The sequence below is a fragment of the Vidua chalybeata genome, chromosome Z (assembly GCF_026979565.1).
Source record: "Vidua chalybeata isolate OUT-0048 chromosome Z, bVidCha1 merged haplotype, whole genome shotgun sequence".
NCBI classification, from domain to species: Eukaryota; Metazoa; Chordata; class Aves; order Passeriformes; family Viduidae; genus Vidua; species Vidua chalybeata.
The window spans coordinates 73,770,692-73,783,157 of record NC_071570.1 but is presented as its reverse complement, the minus strand read 5'-3'; positions in this window follow the sequence as shown (position 1 = coordinate 73,783,157).

The window sequence follows — 12,466 nt, the reverse complement described above, 5'->3', positions numbered from 1 at the left end:
ATTTGCAGTAACTATAACTTAGTTAAATGTTCAACAAATAGCATGTTAATCATATCACATACTTCTTCTGTGCTGTAAAACTTGAATGCTCATGCAGAGCATTTGAAAGACAAATCTCAGTGCTCGCACATTATTTTATTTCCCACTGTGTTAAATTTTTTTTTCCCCCTATCTTTGTGCACTTTCATTCCCTCTTTCAGTGAAAGGAGCTTTTTTGATTCCTACTAGTACTTAAGGGTTTTGGACATTACTACCCCATTTAATTTTTGGTCCATTTTATTTTGGGGCTATTATGGGGGAAAGCTGGAAAATGAGAGATGGCAAAACAATACTTTGTTATGGAGTGACAGCTGGTTGAGGTACACCAAAAAATTTTGCTTTTAGGTGAATAATAATAGTTAAATAGAAAAAAAAAAAGAAGAAAAAGGAAAAAAAAGAAAAAAGAGGGAAAAAGAAAAAAAGAAGAGTATTCTGAAACACAAATTATTTTCCATGCCTAAATATTTTAAGCATTCCCCTCAGACTTCTCTCTTGGCCATCCACAGTATCGTGCAGCTTTAGCATAGCCTGCCTTTCTTGGTAAACAGGAAGAAATAGTGAAATGACCATTAGGAAAGATTTGTGTGACAAGAAGCAGACACTTTAACAAGTGTATTACTCAGCCTTGATCCTTCCCCACCGCCCCCTCCCCTTGCAACATTTCAGCTCTGGTTCCAGGAAAGCAATAAAAAAAAACATTCAAGAGGTTCTTATCTTGACCGAATTAATTTTCTCGACGCGACACAAAATGTAATCAACTTTAATACATAACTTGAAAGGTTAGCTTGAAGGATTAGAGCAGTTTGATTGTGAAGTGTGCCCAGAAATCTTGATCTTGGAGAGGATGATGAATTCCTTCAAATTATTACTGGAGCAATAAAAAGCACAAGGTTGAAATGTTTGAAAATTAGGTGTGCTCACATAATTTCCAACTCATTGGTTTCCCATCTAGACAGGGAGAAAATGGCCTGGGGAATTCTTTGAGGACGTGAATCATGAAAAAAAAAAAAAAACCTTCATCTAAAGGCTGCTATAGGTTCAGCTCTCTTGAAGAAATGGTTACTGAAGTCCCCTGAGGAAATTCAAAGGCTGCTGTGGTGCCGTAGGATATGCCTTTGGATGGTAGGAAAAGTTCACCCAAGTAGATGAATTCCCACAAAACTGAACTTTTCACTCAGATTATCGTGGAGGATTTGGTGCTGTGGTTCAGGACCATGCAGGACTCTCTGGGACATTTTCAACTGCAGAGCATCCCTCTGAGTGCAGAGCAAGAAGGCGGGGAAAGTTTACCCAGCTGAAATGAGAAACAATTCTCTTTTTGTCTCTCTGCAAAATGTTGATCTCTTCCAGCTACGAGAAGGAACACAAATGCCTCCTTAACCAAATCCTTTCTTTTCAACATTTTATTGCTATTTGATTCTATCCAAACCCAGCACTGCTTAAGTCTAAATAAAAAGATGTTGGAAAGGATGCTGAGGAATATTGGCTAAAACCCTCTCCTATTTGTGATTTAATCTCTTGGGAAAAACTGATTTGTTTCCAAATATCTAATTATATTTTCTTAAAATGTCAAAAGTCGAGGTTTGTTTTTTTTTTTTTTTTTTTTTTTGCAGCTGCTGTGGCAGAGGTATTTTTTCCCTGGTTTTACCAACAGGTTCAGTGCCAGAAGCCATGCCATTGCTCCCAGAACTGCAATGAAGTTCTGATGCTGAGAGTTTCACTACAACTTATTTTACATCAAAGAGAAGTTAAGTAACTATTTTTTTCTTTTCAATTTGGGATAGGAAGGAGATGCGCACCAAGCTAAAAATTTGGATGACAGTAGAGCCCTTCCCTCCCATACATCTGCAACAGCTGTGAAAAACTAAATAGAAGCAGCAAGGCAAAGAAACCCTGGAAGAAGTTAGGAATTTAGAATTAAGAAACTATTTTTCCTTTCAGACTGAGTGAATATTTTGTGCTTTTTGGGACTTCTTATCTGATGTTCAGCATGACCTCAACATTGCTGGCAGCTGAAAGCAGGGTGAGGAGTAATGTTCAGACAACTGCTTCCCCACAGAAAGTATTTTGGGGTACTGCTGGGCACAACTCATTAATGAGATTGAAGAATGCTACCATCATCCATTCATTCAAGTTAGCAACCCGAAAAAGAGAGTGAAAAAGTAATATATATGTCCCATGCATAATTGTATTTACAAGTAAACTTCCTTTCCTGTAAAGTAAAGGGCAGCAGAATTTCCTCTCATCCTCCAAAGTGCCCTGAATCACAGCCAGGGTTAACAACCAACCTCACATCTTGAAAAGTGGTGCCTCCAGCAGGTTTGCAGGGCATTGCTTGAGCAATTTGAAGCTTAATATTTGCACTGTGTAAAAAGGAAGAAGGCTCCTATCGAGGACCACGACGTTTTTTCAGATACTGCATCTGAGGAAATAGTTCCAGCTAATGGACAATGATCTGATTCTGATGAACTGTGAAGGCTTTTTAAAGTCCTTTGTGTATCCCAAAGCAAATGCGCGAAACCAGCAGATTCTATGATCACGGACTAAAAGATTACACAGGGAAAAAAATAAAATAAAATAATGCAGAAAGTTAATATGCTAGGAAGTCACACAAAACCTGTAACTTCCTGTTATATGCTCCATCTATAGAATTTTGTAGTTTCAAATTAATTTGCATTAATGGGCATAAAACTCAGAGATCCAAGTTAAAAATCTTGGAGTTGTCTCTCCCATTAAAAAAAAAATAATAATCTGAATAGGAAGGAAAAAATTATGATACATCAAAAAAACTAAATACTTCCCATTTTTCTTTAGTATTACAATATGGAACCTCCTTGGCATCCTTCAATCTGTCAAACACCTCAAGGTCATGTGCAATATGGAATAGATATTGCTTTTTTAAAAGCAACAGAATTTTGACTATGGTATGATCACACCTATTGGACATAAGACTGATGATGTCAAAACTGCAAGCCTGAAGAATCTTGTGCCGTTCTAAGTCTTAGACTTATCTGTCATCTGGTAAAAAGGAAGACTCAATAATGGGGTGCATATTTTTCAAATGCATCCATGCTTTTAATTTTGAAGAAGAACCGCGGGTACAGAATATATGAACTTAGAGGGAAAATTTGTCTATGTGCTATTTATGCTATTAAACTGCGAAAACCGCAGTGAAATTTCCAGGTGTGTTTGATTTACACAGGCAGGTTTTGCAGCAGAATAACTGCTTTCACCTTTTGGATTGACAGACCATTGCAGCTGAGAGTGGAAGTACAAGAAGAACTCTGTCTGCTGAGTTAAATCACAGAACCACAGAATATTTGGGGTTGGAAGGGGTGTCTGGAGCTGATCTGGCCCATGCCCTGCCCAGGCAGATGTTGGATGGATGGATGGATGGATGGGATCCCCTCTGGCCGTTCCCTTCTCCAGCCTGCCCAGGCCCAGCTCCCGCAGGCTCAGCCCAGCCCAGAGATGCTGCAGAGCCCAAATCCTCTCTGTGCCTGCCCTGGAGCCTCTCGGGCAGCTCCTGGTGTCTCCTGTGCTGAGGAGCCCAGGGCTGGAGCCAGCCCTGCAGAGGAGCCTCAGCTGGGCAGGGCAGAGGGGCAGCATCCCCTCCCTGGCCCCTTCCCCAGGACCCTCTGCCAGCCCAGGGTCACCTTGTCCCCCAGCAGCACCCCCAGCTCCCCCCCAGGCTGTGCTGGCCCTGGGGCAGGACCTGCCCGTGCCCTGCTGGGAAGAACCTCACTGGCTTTGTCTCCACCCAGCTCTGCCCAGCTCCCTCTGAGCGCCAGCCCAGCCTCCAGCTGGATCAGGCACCCCACCCTAGTTCTGTATCATCAGGAAACACCAACAAACTTTTGTCAAAAATCGCATCAATTCAGACTTTTCACAGAAATAAAAAGCCACGCATAATCATGAATATCAAGCAAGACATTAGACATTGAAATTTCCACTGTTGTTAAAAACAGGTGGTATAACACCACCTTTTAGATTGAATCACTTTGCTTAGCTCTTGCACATCATTCCCCTGTCTTCTTCTAGTTATCCTGAGCTATCTCATCCTTTCACTTAACTATTGAAATTTTGCAATGAAAAATTCATATTCAGCTCCCCTTTTTTTTTTTTTTTTTGTTTCTTCCAAGGAACAGGCTCATGGGACCAATGAACAAATTTTACAACAACAACAACAACAACAACATTTTACATATAAGACACTCTTTGAAGAAAGGTGTAGAGATTTATCATTTTTAAGTAGACACATTGATCCTACCTTCCCTGTCCTGTTTCATGGGCATTGCTGCTGGCATGGAAATTTTCATTATTCTGTGCCTCCAGGTAAGCTGGGTGGGAGTTAACTGACAGCAGTAAATCCAAGGGCCTAAATATCATCATATGAATGACTTAAAATTCTGTTCTCACTCCTTTGTTCTATCTCTCTCTCTCTTTTTTTTTTTTTTTCTCTGTCACTTTATTTCCTCTCTTCTAATCTTTTGTGTTTCAGTCTTTTGTGACTGGCTAATGAGCCTAACAAGAGCTTGACTGCTAATTGTTAACACTTCAAAATTCCAAATTAGTCGAGACCTATTTGATAATACTAATTTAGAGGTTAATTTAAGGTTTTATCAATGGCCTTTTGCTGTACCTGCTTGCCTTTGCAGGATCTAATAATTACTGTAAGAGATAAGAGGGCAGAAATGACAAATAAGAATGTCCTGAGAAGAAAAGGATAAGAAGCAGACATCAAGATTTTTGCATTCTACATGAACTACAAACTGTGGCATATAATAGAGCATATGTGCAAGAATTCATTATACTTTCTTAGTAAAGGCACACTAGTAGTGAAAATTACTTTTTATTTCCACTAAAGGGACATTAAGTGGATATATTTTGGCAAATTTTGTCCACCATTTGGAACACAAACACCTGGAAACCCAACTAACTCAAATTTAAACACAGCAACCATGCAATAGCACCACATTTTCCAAATATGCCACATAATTAGCTACTGCAGAACCATTTCACTGGGTGCAAACATGGTGTGCCTTTGGAAGAAGAGAGGATATGCTTGAGAATTCAAACAGTTCTCTCAGATTGAGCTGAAAAGTAATAATTCACCAAATTATGGGTAAGCCAGACGTTTCATTTCTTGAAAGAAAGAAACAGATCTAATGTTAGTCTGTGGAACAAATCTTCTGTGCAATTCTTTAAAAGAAAGTGCCATACCTTATGTGAAAAGGAGTGGTACATGTCTTCAAGCTCCACGTAGAACACCTTGTAAATTTCCAGAATGAATAAGGAGAATCTGCTTCAAAGTGACAGAGATTAAATAATACCAAAAAAAAAAAAAAAAAAAAATTGGCTGTGAGGGTGGGCAGGCCCTGGCACAGGGTGCCCAGAGCAGCTGGGGCTGCCCCTGGATCCCTGGCAGTGCCCAAGGCCAGGCTGGACAAGGCTGGGAGCAGCCTGGGACAGTGGGAGGTGTGGGAAGTGGAAGGGGGTGGGAATGGAAGGTTTTTAAGATCCCTCCCAACCCATGATTTCCCTGATTTTGTGAATCCTAGGCACCCAGCTTTCTGCCCTGCTTAAAAGTGGGCACAATCAATGCGTTCCAGGTCTAATCTCCTGAGGATGTGCCAAAGTGTGGCGGAGCATTTGGAGAACTGGGTTTGCCCCTGCCTAATTTTAGACAAGGACATGAATGCCTGCACCATGGCACACAGCTGCAGTAACTCTGGGACTGAAACCTACTTCATGTGAGTTAAGAGGATGTCTGGCATGTGTAGGCACCAGATTTACAAGACAGACACCAAAATTGCTTGGATTTCAGCAGATCATCACTAGGAGATGCCACTATGAGATATCCACCTTTCTAAGTCTTTTTACACACTCAGCAACCCAAATTTTTTTTCTGAATTCATATTTTGGAGCCATTTTCTGTATCACAGAACCTGACTCCTGAGCCATTTCTTCCTCTTGTAGTTGTCTGCCCAATCAGCTAATTAAGTGTTATATTCAATCTACTGCCTAATTTCCAAATAATTTATTTCCCTGCAGAACATCTTCTCTCTCAGAGAGCCTTATGTCATAGAAAAAACATTTGCTGCTTTTATCTTTTTCAGACTTAATTCTCCTCAGTGTCTGAGACTGTATTTACTGCTGCTCAAAGACTACCCAATCTGAGTTTAGTTTGACAAGATTAAAGCAGAATTAATTCAGTCTTCAAGAGCAAGAGTTCTCACGTAGTCACAGGATTACAGACTGCAAAATTCTGGGGAAATGGTAGCAAATTTGTGTTATTGGTAAGAACAGTTGTTTTGTTTTCAAGACACTTTAATTTTTATCCTGTTTATGGCAGCTGTATACACTTTAAAAAATAAAAAAAAAAAAACCCACAAGTTTTATTAAGAACATTCATTTCTTTATGGTTTCCTTTCCTCATAGCAGAAGGAAACATCCAAACAGAAAGAAAAGGCAATAAAAGGCCAGAAAGATAATGTGGACCAGGATTATTATGCCTTGACAATGTTCTAGCAATGAACAGATAATAAAACAAACACCCTTCAAAAGGCATACAAAGGGACATTTCCTATTTATGCAAATAAGGATCATGTAAGGAATGATCAAACTACCCTTCCTATAGAGTGCCAATTTATTAAACGGAACAGATTGAAAATAACAGGTCATTTCCCATAGGCATAGCTTATTCCAAACTAAATGGGATCACAAGAAGTAATTTGAAAATAGCATGTCATACATTTCATCACCCTAGCATACACACACATACACACCTGTAACCAGGCACTGGGAGTGTTAATCCAGAGTAAAACTTCCCAATTTTCCTCCTTAATACAGACAATTTTATACTTCCAGAGAAAAGAGGGTCTTTGTTTCCAAGCACCAGAAAAGTTGTCACATAATTTGGAAAGCTCACAGCACTTTGTAATTATGCCAATTTTTGTAGGAAAAGGAATAAATTGCACCATGTGTTATTTACAAAAATAATTGCAGCCATGCCTGGGCTCTTTTCTGAACCAGGTTTAGCACCTCAGGAAAATAAATGAAGCAACTTCATTTTGCCTGTGTAAGATTTTTCAGAGAGAAATGTTCTTTATTAATGAAAAAGACCCGTCTTCCTGCTCCATAGGGAAAACAGATGCCTACTCCCTATGTCCTGTGAGTTGTTTGACATGATGTATTTTGATTATTGGGAAAAGATTTGACACATCAAGCACATGCTGATAATATTGATCCTTAGTCAGTCCCTCTTTTTTCCTCTTTCTCTTTGCAGAAGAGCTTTTTTTTTTTTTTTTGTTTTGTTTTTTTTTTTTTGTTGCATGTACAGCTCTGAGCATAGCAAGAAATCTCTGTGTTCACCACCCAAATAGCGGATGACTTTATGTGCAACTTTTTGCTTTTCCACTGACAAGACAAGACTCCCATTTGTCCCCATCCTGGGGCCAAGTGGTTTTTTTTTTTAGAGCTGCCAGGAATCTGCAGCCTGATCACATACACCTCTTTGGCACCAGAGAAGGTTCCTACCACCTCAGAAGCTGCCCTTGCTCTCCCACACCAGCAGAGCTCAGAGGATGAGCTGTGGCTGTAAATCTATTCCCTAAAAAAGTGCTATTTGGGAACTAAACAGAGCCTTGTGCAGGGCCATAACAACCTGCAAACTCTTTAATTTCCTTCTCTTCTGATGATTAAAATTTGCCTATTCAGGCAATGCCCAACAGGAACAGAAAGGGTCCTAGACTAATAGAACAAAAATGGGTCACTGAAAGCAGTAAAACAATTGAATTTTGTGGTTCTTTACAGGGCCAGTGGGGCCCGTGTTCTATAAGATGCCCAGTGAAAAGTGTGGGGTAGGAATAGCTCCCTTCTAGCCCCAAGATCAGTTTGTGAAACCATCAGAGAGGGCTCTCTTTGGAGCTGGGGCCTTTAGGAAAGGTGTAGGGCATTTGATGAGACTGCTCTCAGCACATCAATGAAATTGCAGAACACGGAAAACTCAAGAGTCACAGAAGGGATCATCCACTCCAACCCCCGGCCCTGCCCAGCACACCCCAACAACCCCACCCTGAGGGCATTCCCAAATGCCCACAAATGTTGGGATGGACACCAAAATCCTTGTTTTGAGCAATTTGCAGCTGAAGGAACCCAGGTCCATCCAACCTCAGCTGTCTGAACTGAAGCCCTTAACTGCGCACAAGTCTGGCAGTAGGATGCTTCCGAGCTTTAGTCCAAAACTGAAGCTGAACCAGCGCTCAAAATCTTACAGGAGGCTTAGGAATGATCCCCACAGATGAACAGAAAGGCTTTAAAGACTTTAGATGAGCTCCTTTGGGAGTCTCTAGGCTGACAGGACCAAGATGAAGTGTCAGGCAGAGCACCTGCAGCCCTGGGGTTCCAACACCTCGGTGATGACTGTGCCTGCCAGGGTTGTGTGTGCTCCTGAGGAATCCTGAGCTCTCCCTCAGAAGCAGCAGCTGAATGTCCTCCTCTTTTGGTGTCCCTGGATGAAACTGTGTTTGCTCAGGCTCAGGGTCATCACCTCCATCACATTAGGTTTTATGTATGAACATAAACCTAATGTTTATGTAAAAAATAAGGCTTGAAATGCTGCTCTCAAGACAAAACTCCCTGCTTAAAACCAGCTTAAAACCTTCTGGTTCTCACAGCAGAGATTGAATTGTTCAGTCTTCAGGCAGCACCTTTGCATCTTGCTTTTCTTAATGTGGTGAAAGCTAATGCCAGGGCCCAAGACTAAGTTTAGGGGGACAAAAAGGAAAAAATAAGGATCAGTAATAACCCATTTATCTTTCACTAAGGGGCATAAGAACTTCTGAAAAGCAGGGCAGCCATAGGGGCAGAGTAAGAAGGGAAGAGCAGAAGATTAAATGGAAGATGAAGAAGCAGGAGAAAGCCTTCAGGGTGTCACAGGGTCTTTGGATGAGACCCCTCTGTGGTATGAGCTGGAGGGCAGAGCTCTCTTTTGACCACCATGCCACACAAGCTGTAAGCAGCATCTCCACCCAGCACGTGATGAGCTTCTGGAGCAAAACTGAGTTAACTGAATGTAAGAAACTTAAAAATTAGAACTATCCTGTAAAGATCACTGACAGAGATTGCCTGCTCTGGTATAAAGAAGCCAAAACCACCAAAGCCCACTCCCAGACCAATGTGCCTCCTGTTAAACCAGCTGGCAGGAACTTGAAATAAGTCAAAGGTGGTGCTATTTCCAAATGAGATCTAAGGAGGAATAAAGAAGGCTGGGTGCAGTGGGTGGAGATTTTAACTCAGATTTTAACTTTATTCTGCCACTGGATCACAGAGGTAATGAGCACCTTTCAACTATGGTGCCTCTCTCCCTCTTCCTCTTCATCTCCCTCCCCTCTCTTTTCTATTTCTATTCCCTCTCTCTACCTCACATTTGCTGTTAAATAAAATCTGTACAACCAAGTGCAGCATATGGACTGAATTCAGGCAGAGGCATCTCTCTCTAATAATCATCAGATCTTAACACTGAATGCCAAAAATGAGGTCTGCACTAAACCCTGGGGTCCAAAGCACTGGTTTGAAGGTGCACCATGCTCTGAAAGAAAACTCATTAGTAGGAACAGACAAAAAAGATTGATGCTAGTTCAACCTATGTGGTTTTGTGGTTGTTTTTTTTTTTTGGTTTTTTTTTTGGTTTTTTTTTTCTTTGTTTTTTTTTTTGTTTGTTTGTTTGTTTGGCTTTTTTGGGGGGGTGTGGAGGGGTTGGTTGGTTGGGGGTTTTATTTGGTTTATTGTGGTTTTTTGTGGTTTTTTTTTGTTTTGTTTTGTTGTTGTTGGGGTGCTTTTTTTTTTGTTTGTTTTATTCAGTTTGGGTTTTTTTTTTGAGATATACAAAATTTATTCCCTCACTTCATCATCTGCTATTCACTACACTGTACCCTTGGGAACTGTCTATCCTTTAAATTATGGGAATGCATCTTGACCTTCTCTCTGCCTCACATGACTCAGAAAAGTCCAGCCTTGTATGAAATGAGTGTGCAATGAGGTTAAAAAGAATAATTAAAAAAAAAAAATCTAGGAGATGAAATTTCAGGCCTTCTAAATTGAGAAGATTGGAGAGATGGGGGAGAAAAGCTCTGTTATCTCTGTGGTACATGAGCTTCTGTGAGTTTTGATCTTCGCAATTTCCCTCATTCAAATTAGATTTTTGTGGGCATGTGATGTACAGAGGATTCCTGATGTGCACGAGTCTGTTTAGCTTTTTGTCTGCAAGTGAAGTGCCTGATGAACTGCCTTGGATTACTGTGAAAAGAGATAAAACTTTATTACCTTACATCTAAAGTTAGTTAGCAAAGCCTGTCATTTCAAACAGAGAGGAAGACTGGAGTTAATGAGCTGCTTCAGCATGATGGGCGCCTTAGAAAGAAGCTGTGTTTTCACAAAGTGAGGGGTAAAAAAACTATCACAGGATCAGTGAGAGGCCCCATAATTAATAAGGCACAAAAAGCACAGTGCTGCTTAATGCAACATAACAATCCTGAACTGTAGACATTGTCAGCATGGGCTTCCATTTGCAGAGAGTCACTCACTGCCCATGGAAAATCAGGAATTACCAGTCTCATCAGGACCCAAAGTGGTACACACATGGAATTGCTTCATTATTATGCAGTTAGGAAAGTAATGCTCTGTCGCTGTTTGTGGCTCTGCTCTCCCCTTTCAATTACTTTAAGATTAATTGCGTTGATGCATCTGTTTTGTACTCCGAGTTGGAACAAGACTCTTGCAGCACTCGGCCAAATATTCAGCGCGGAGCTAAGGCTTAGAAGGCATCCTAAATGTTGAAATTGTTTGGAATTATAGTCAGCACACTCCAGGCAAGCAGGAGAGGAGGCATGTTTGTTTGAGAGGCTGCTTTTAAGCAGCAAGAGCTTTACTTGCTCTTTTATTTCCTCATACATGCTGATGCCTGCACCCAGTTGCTTCAGCAGGCTGAGCAGTTACTCAGAGAATAACAGATTTCCTGAAGGAAAGAAGCAGCATATTAAAACCATTATTTAAAGAGATGTTCTGCTCATGTCTAGGAATAACAGTCTTTTCATTACACATGTGTGAAATAGAGCCATAAAGGCAGAGCACAGGCTGGAATGCTTAAGGAGATATCCAAAATTTTTGTTTCACCACTGCTGTTCCCCTCAGTTGCACACCTGGTACTGCAAAGTGCAGCACCAGCTTGAAGCAGGGAGAGGTAAATATACAAAGAGGTGATTCTTTAGTATCTAAAGAGCCAATTCCAAAGAAATAACACCAGTTTTAATATTGAATTAACTTCGTTTGGATTAATTAAAAAAATATTTTAGCTCCAGGTGCATCTGAGAAGATGGAAGGTCAGGAAAGTTTCAGGGAATGGCTTGAACAAGAAGTGGAAATAATATCAGAATCACTGTGATGGTTTCTTGAAACATGAGCAAGGGCATTTAGAAATATCTGTGTACATATTAAGTAACATATTTGAGATTTTAAGATGTTAGCAACATCCATTCCTGGAGATATTACTTAAATAAAAGGTTGGGAGAAAGCAATTTTAAAACCAGCTGAGCAAAGGGTATGTTTTAATCCTTTCATAAGGTGTATGAGAGGACGTGATAACAAGATTGTTCCTTTCCTAATGCTGATCTTAAATTTTCCAAGCACTTTTCCCATTTCTGTAAGTAAATAGCAAACAGAAATGAACAAATATAAGCAAAAAGCCTCTCATGCTGGAGGTGTTAAGAAAAGTAGCACACTAAAAAGTGATAAAATCTTATTGACAGACTGCCAATTTTATTGATAGCTGCCGATTTAGCATTAGAAAATGTGAATTCAGGCTTAGAAAACATGAACACTTTAATATGAAATGAGACATTTAAGTCCTTATCTCCAGATTTTCCAGTTTAGAACTTGGTGCGGAGTCTTGCAAAAATATGTGGTTTTGACACAGCCATTCCCTTCTGAAATGTCTCCTAGCTGAATTATAAATTTGCTCATAATGGTCTTGTAGAAGTTAGAAGATGCTTTATGTGTGTCACAGGGAACTGATTGGCTGAATTTTTGAAATTGTTGCTGGCAATTTTATTATTTTGCTCTTATCTTGAGTTGATTGAGAAGCGGAAAAAAGAAAACAAAACCAAAAAACCCACAAATAAACCAAAATAAATTGCCTGAATCCATTGCTTTCTGAATGTCTTTGCTCACCACAAATTATTGGTTTTGTACAAAGTGTTTTCCCTATTGGCATTAACAAATCTAAATGCTTAAACTGTGAGAAAGAGATCTGAATAGGGCATCTAGACTCAAAGGAAAAATCCGCAGACCTTGTGTTCAAATCAACACAAACTTTCCACCGAGCTCTGAAGACTAATTTTCTGATGCCATGAATAACTGTCTCTGAATA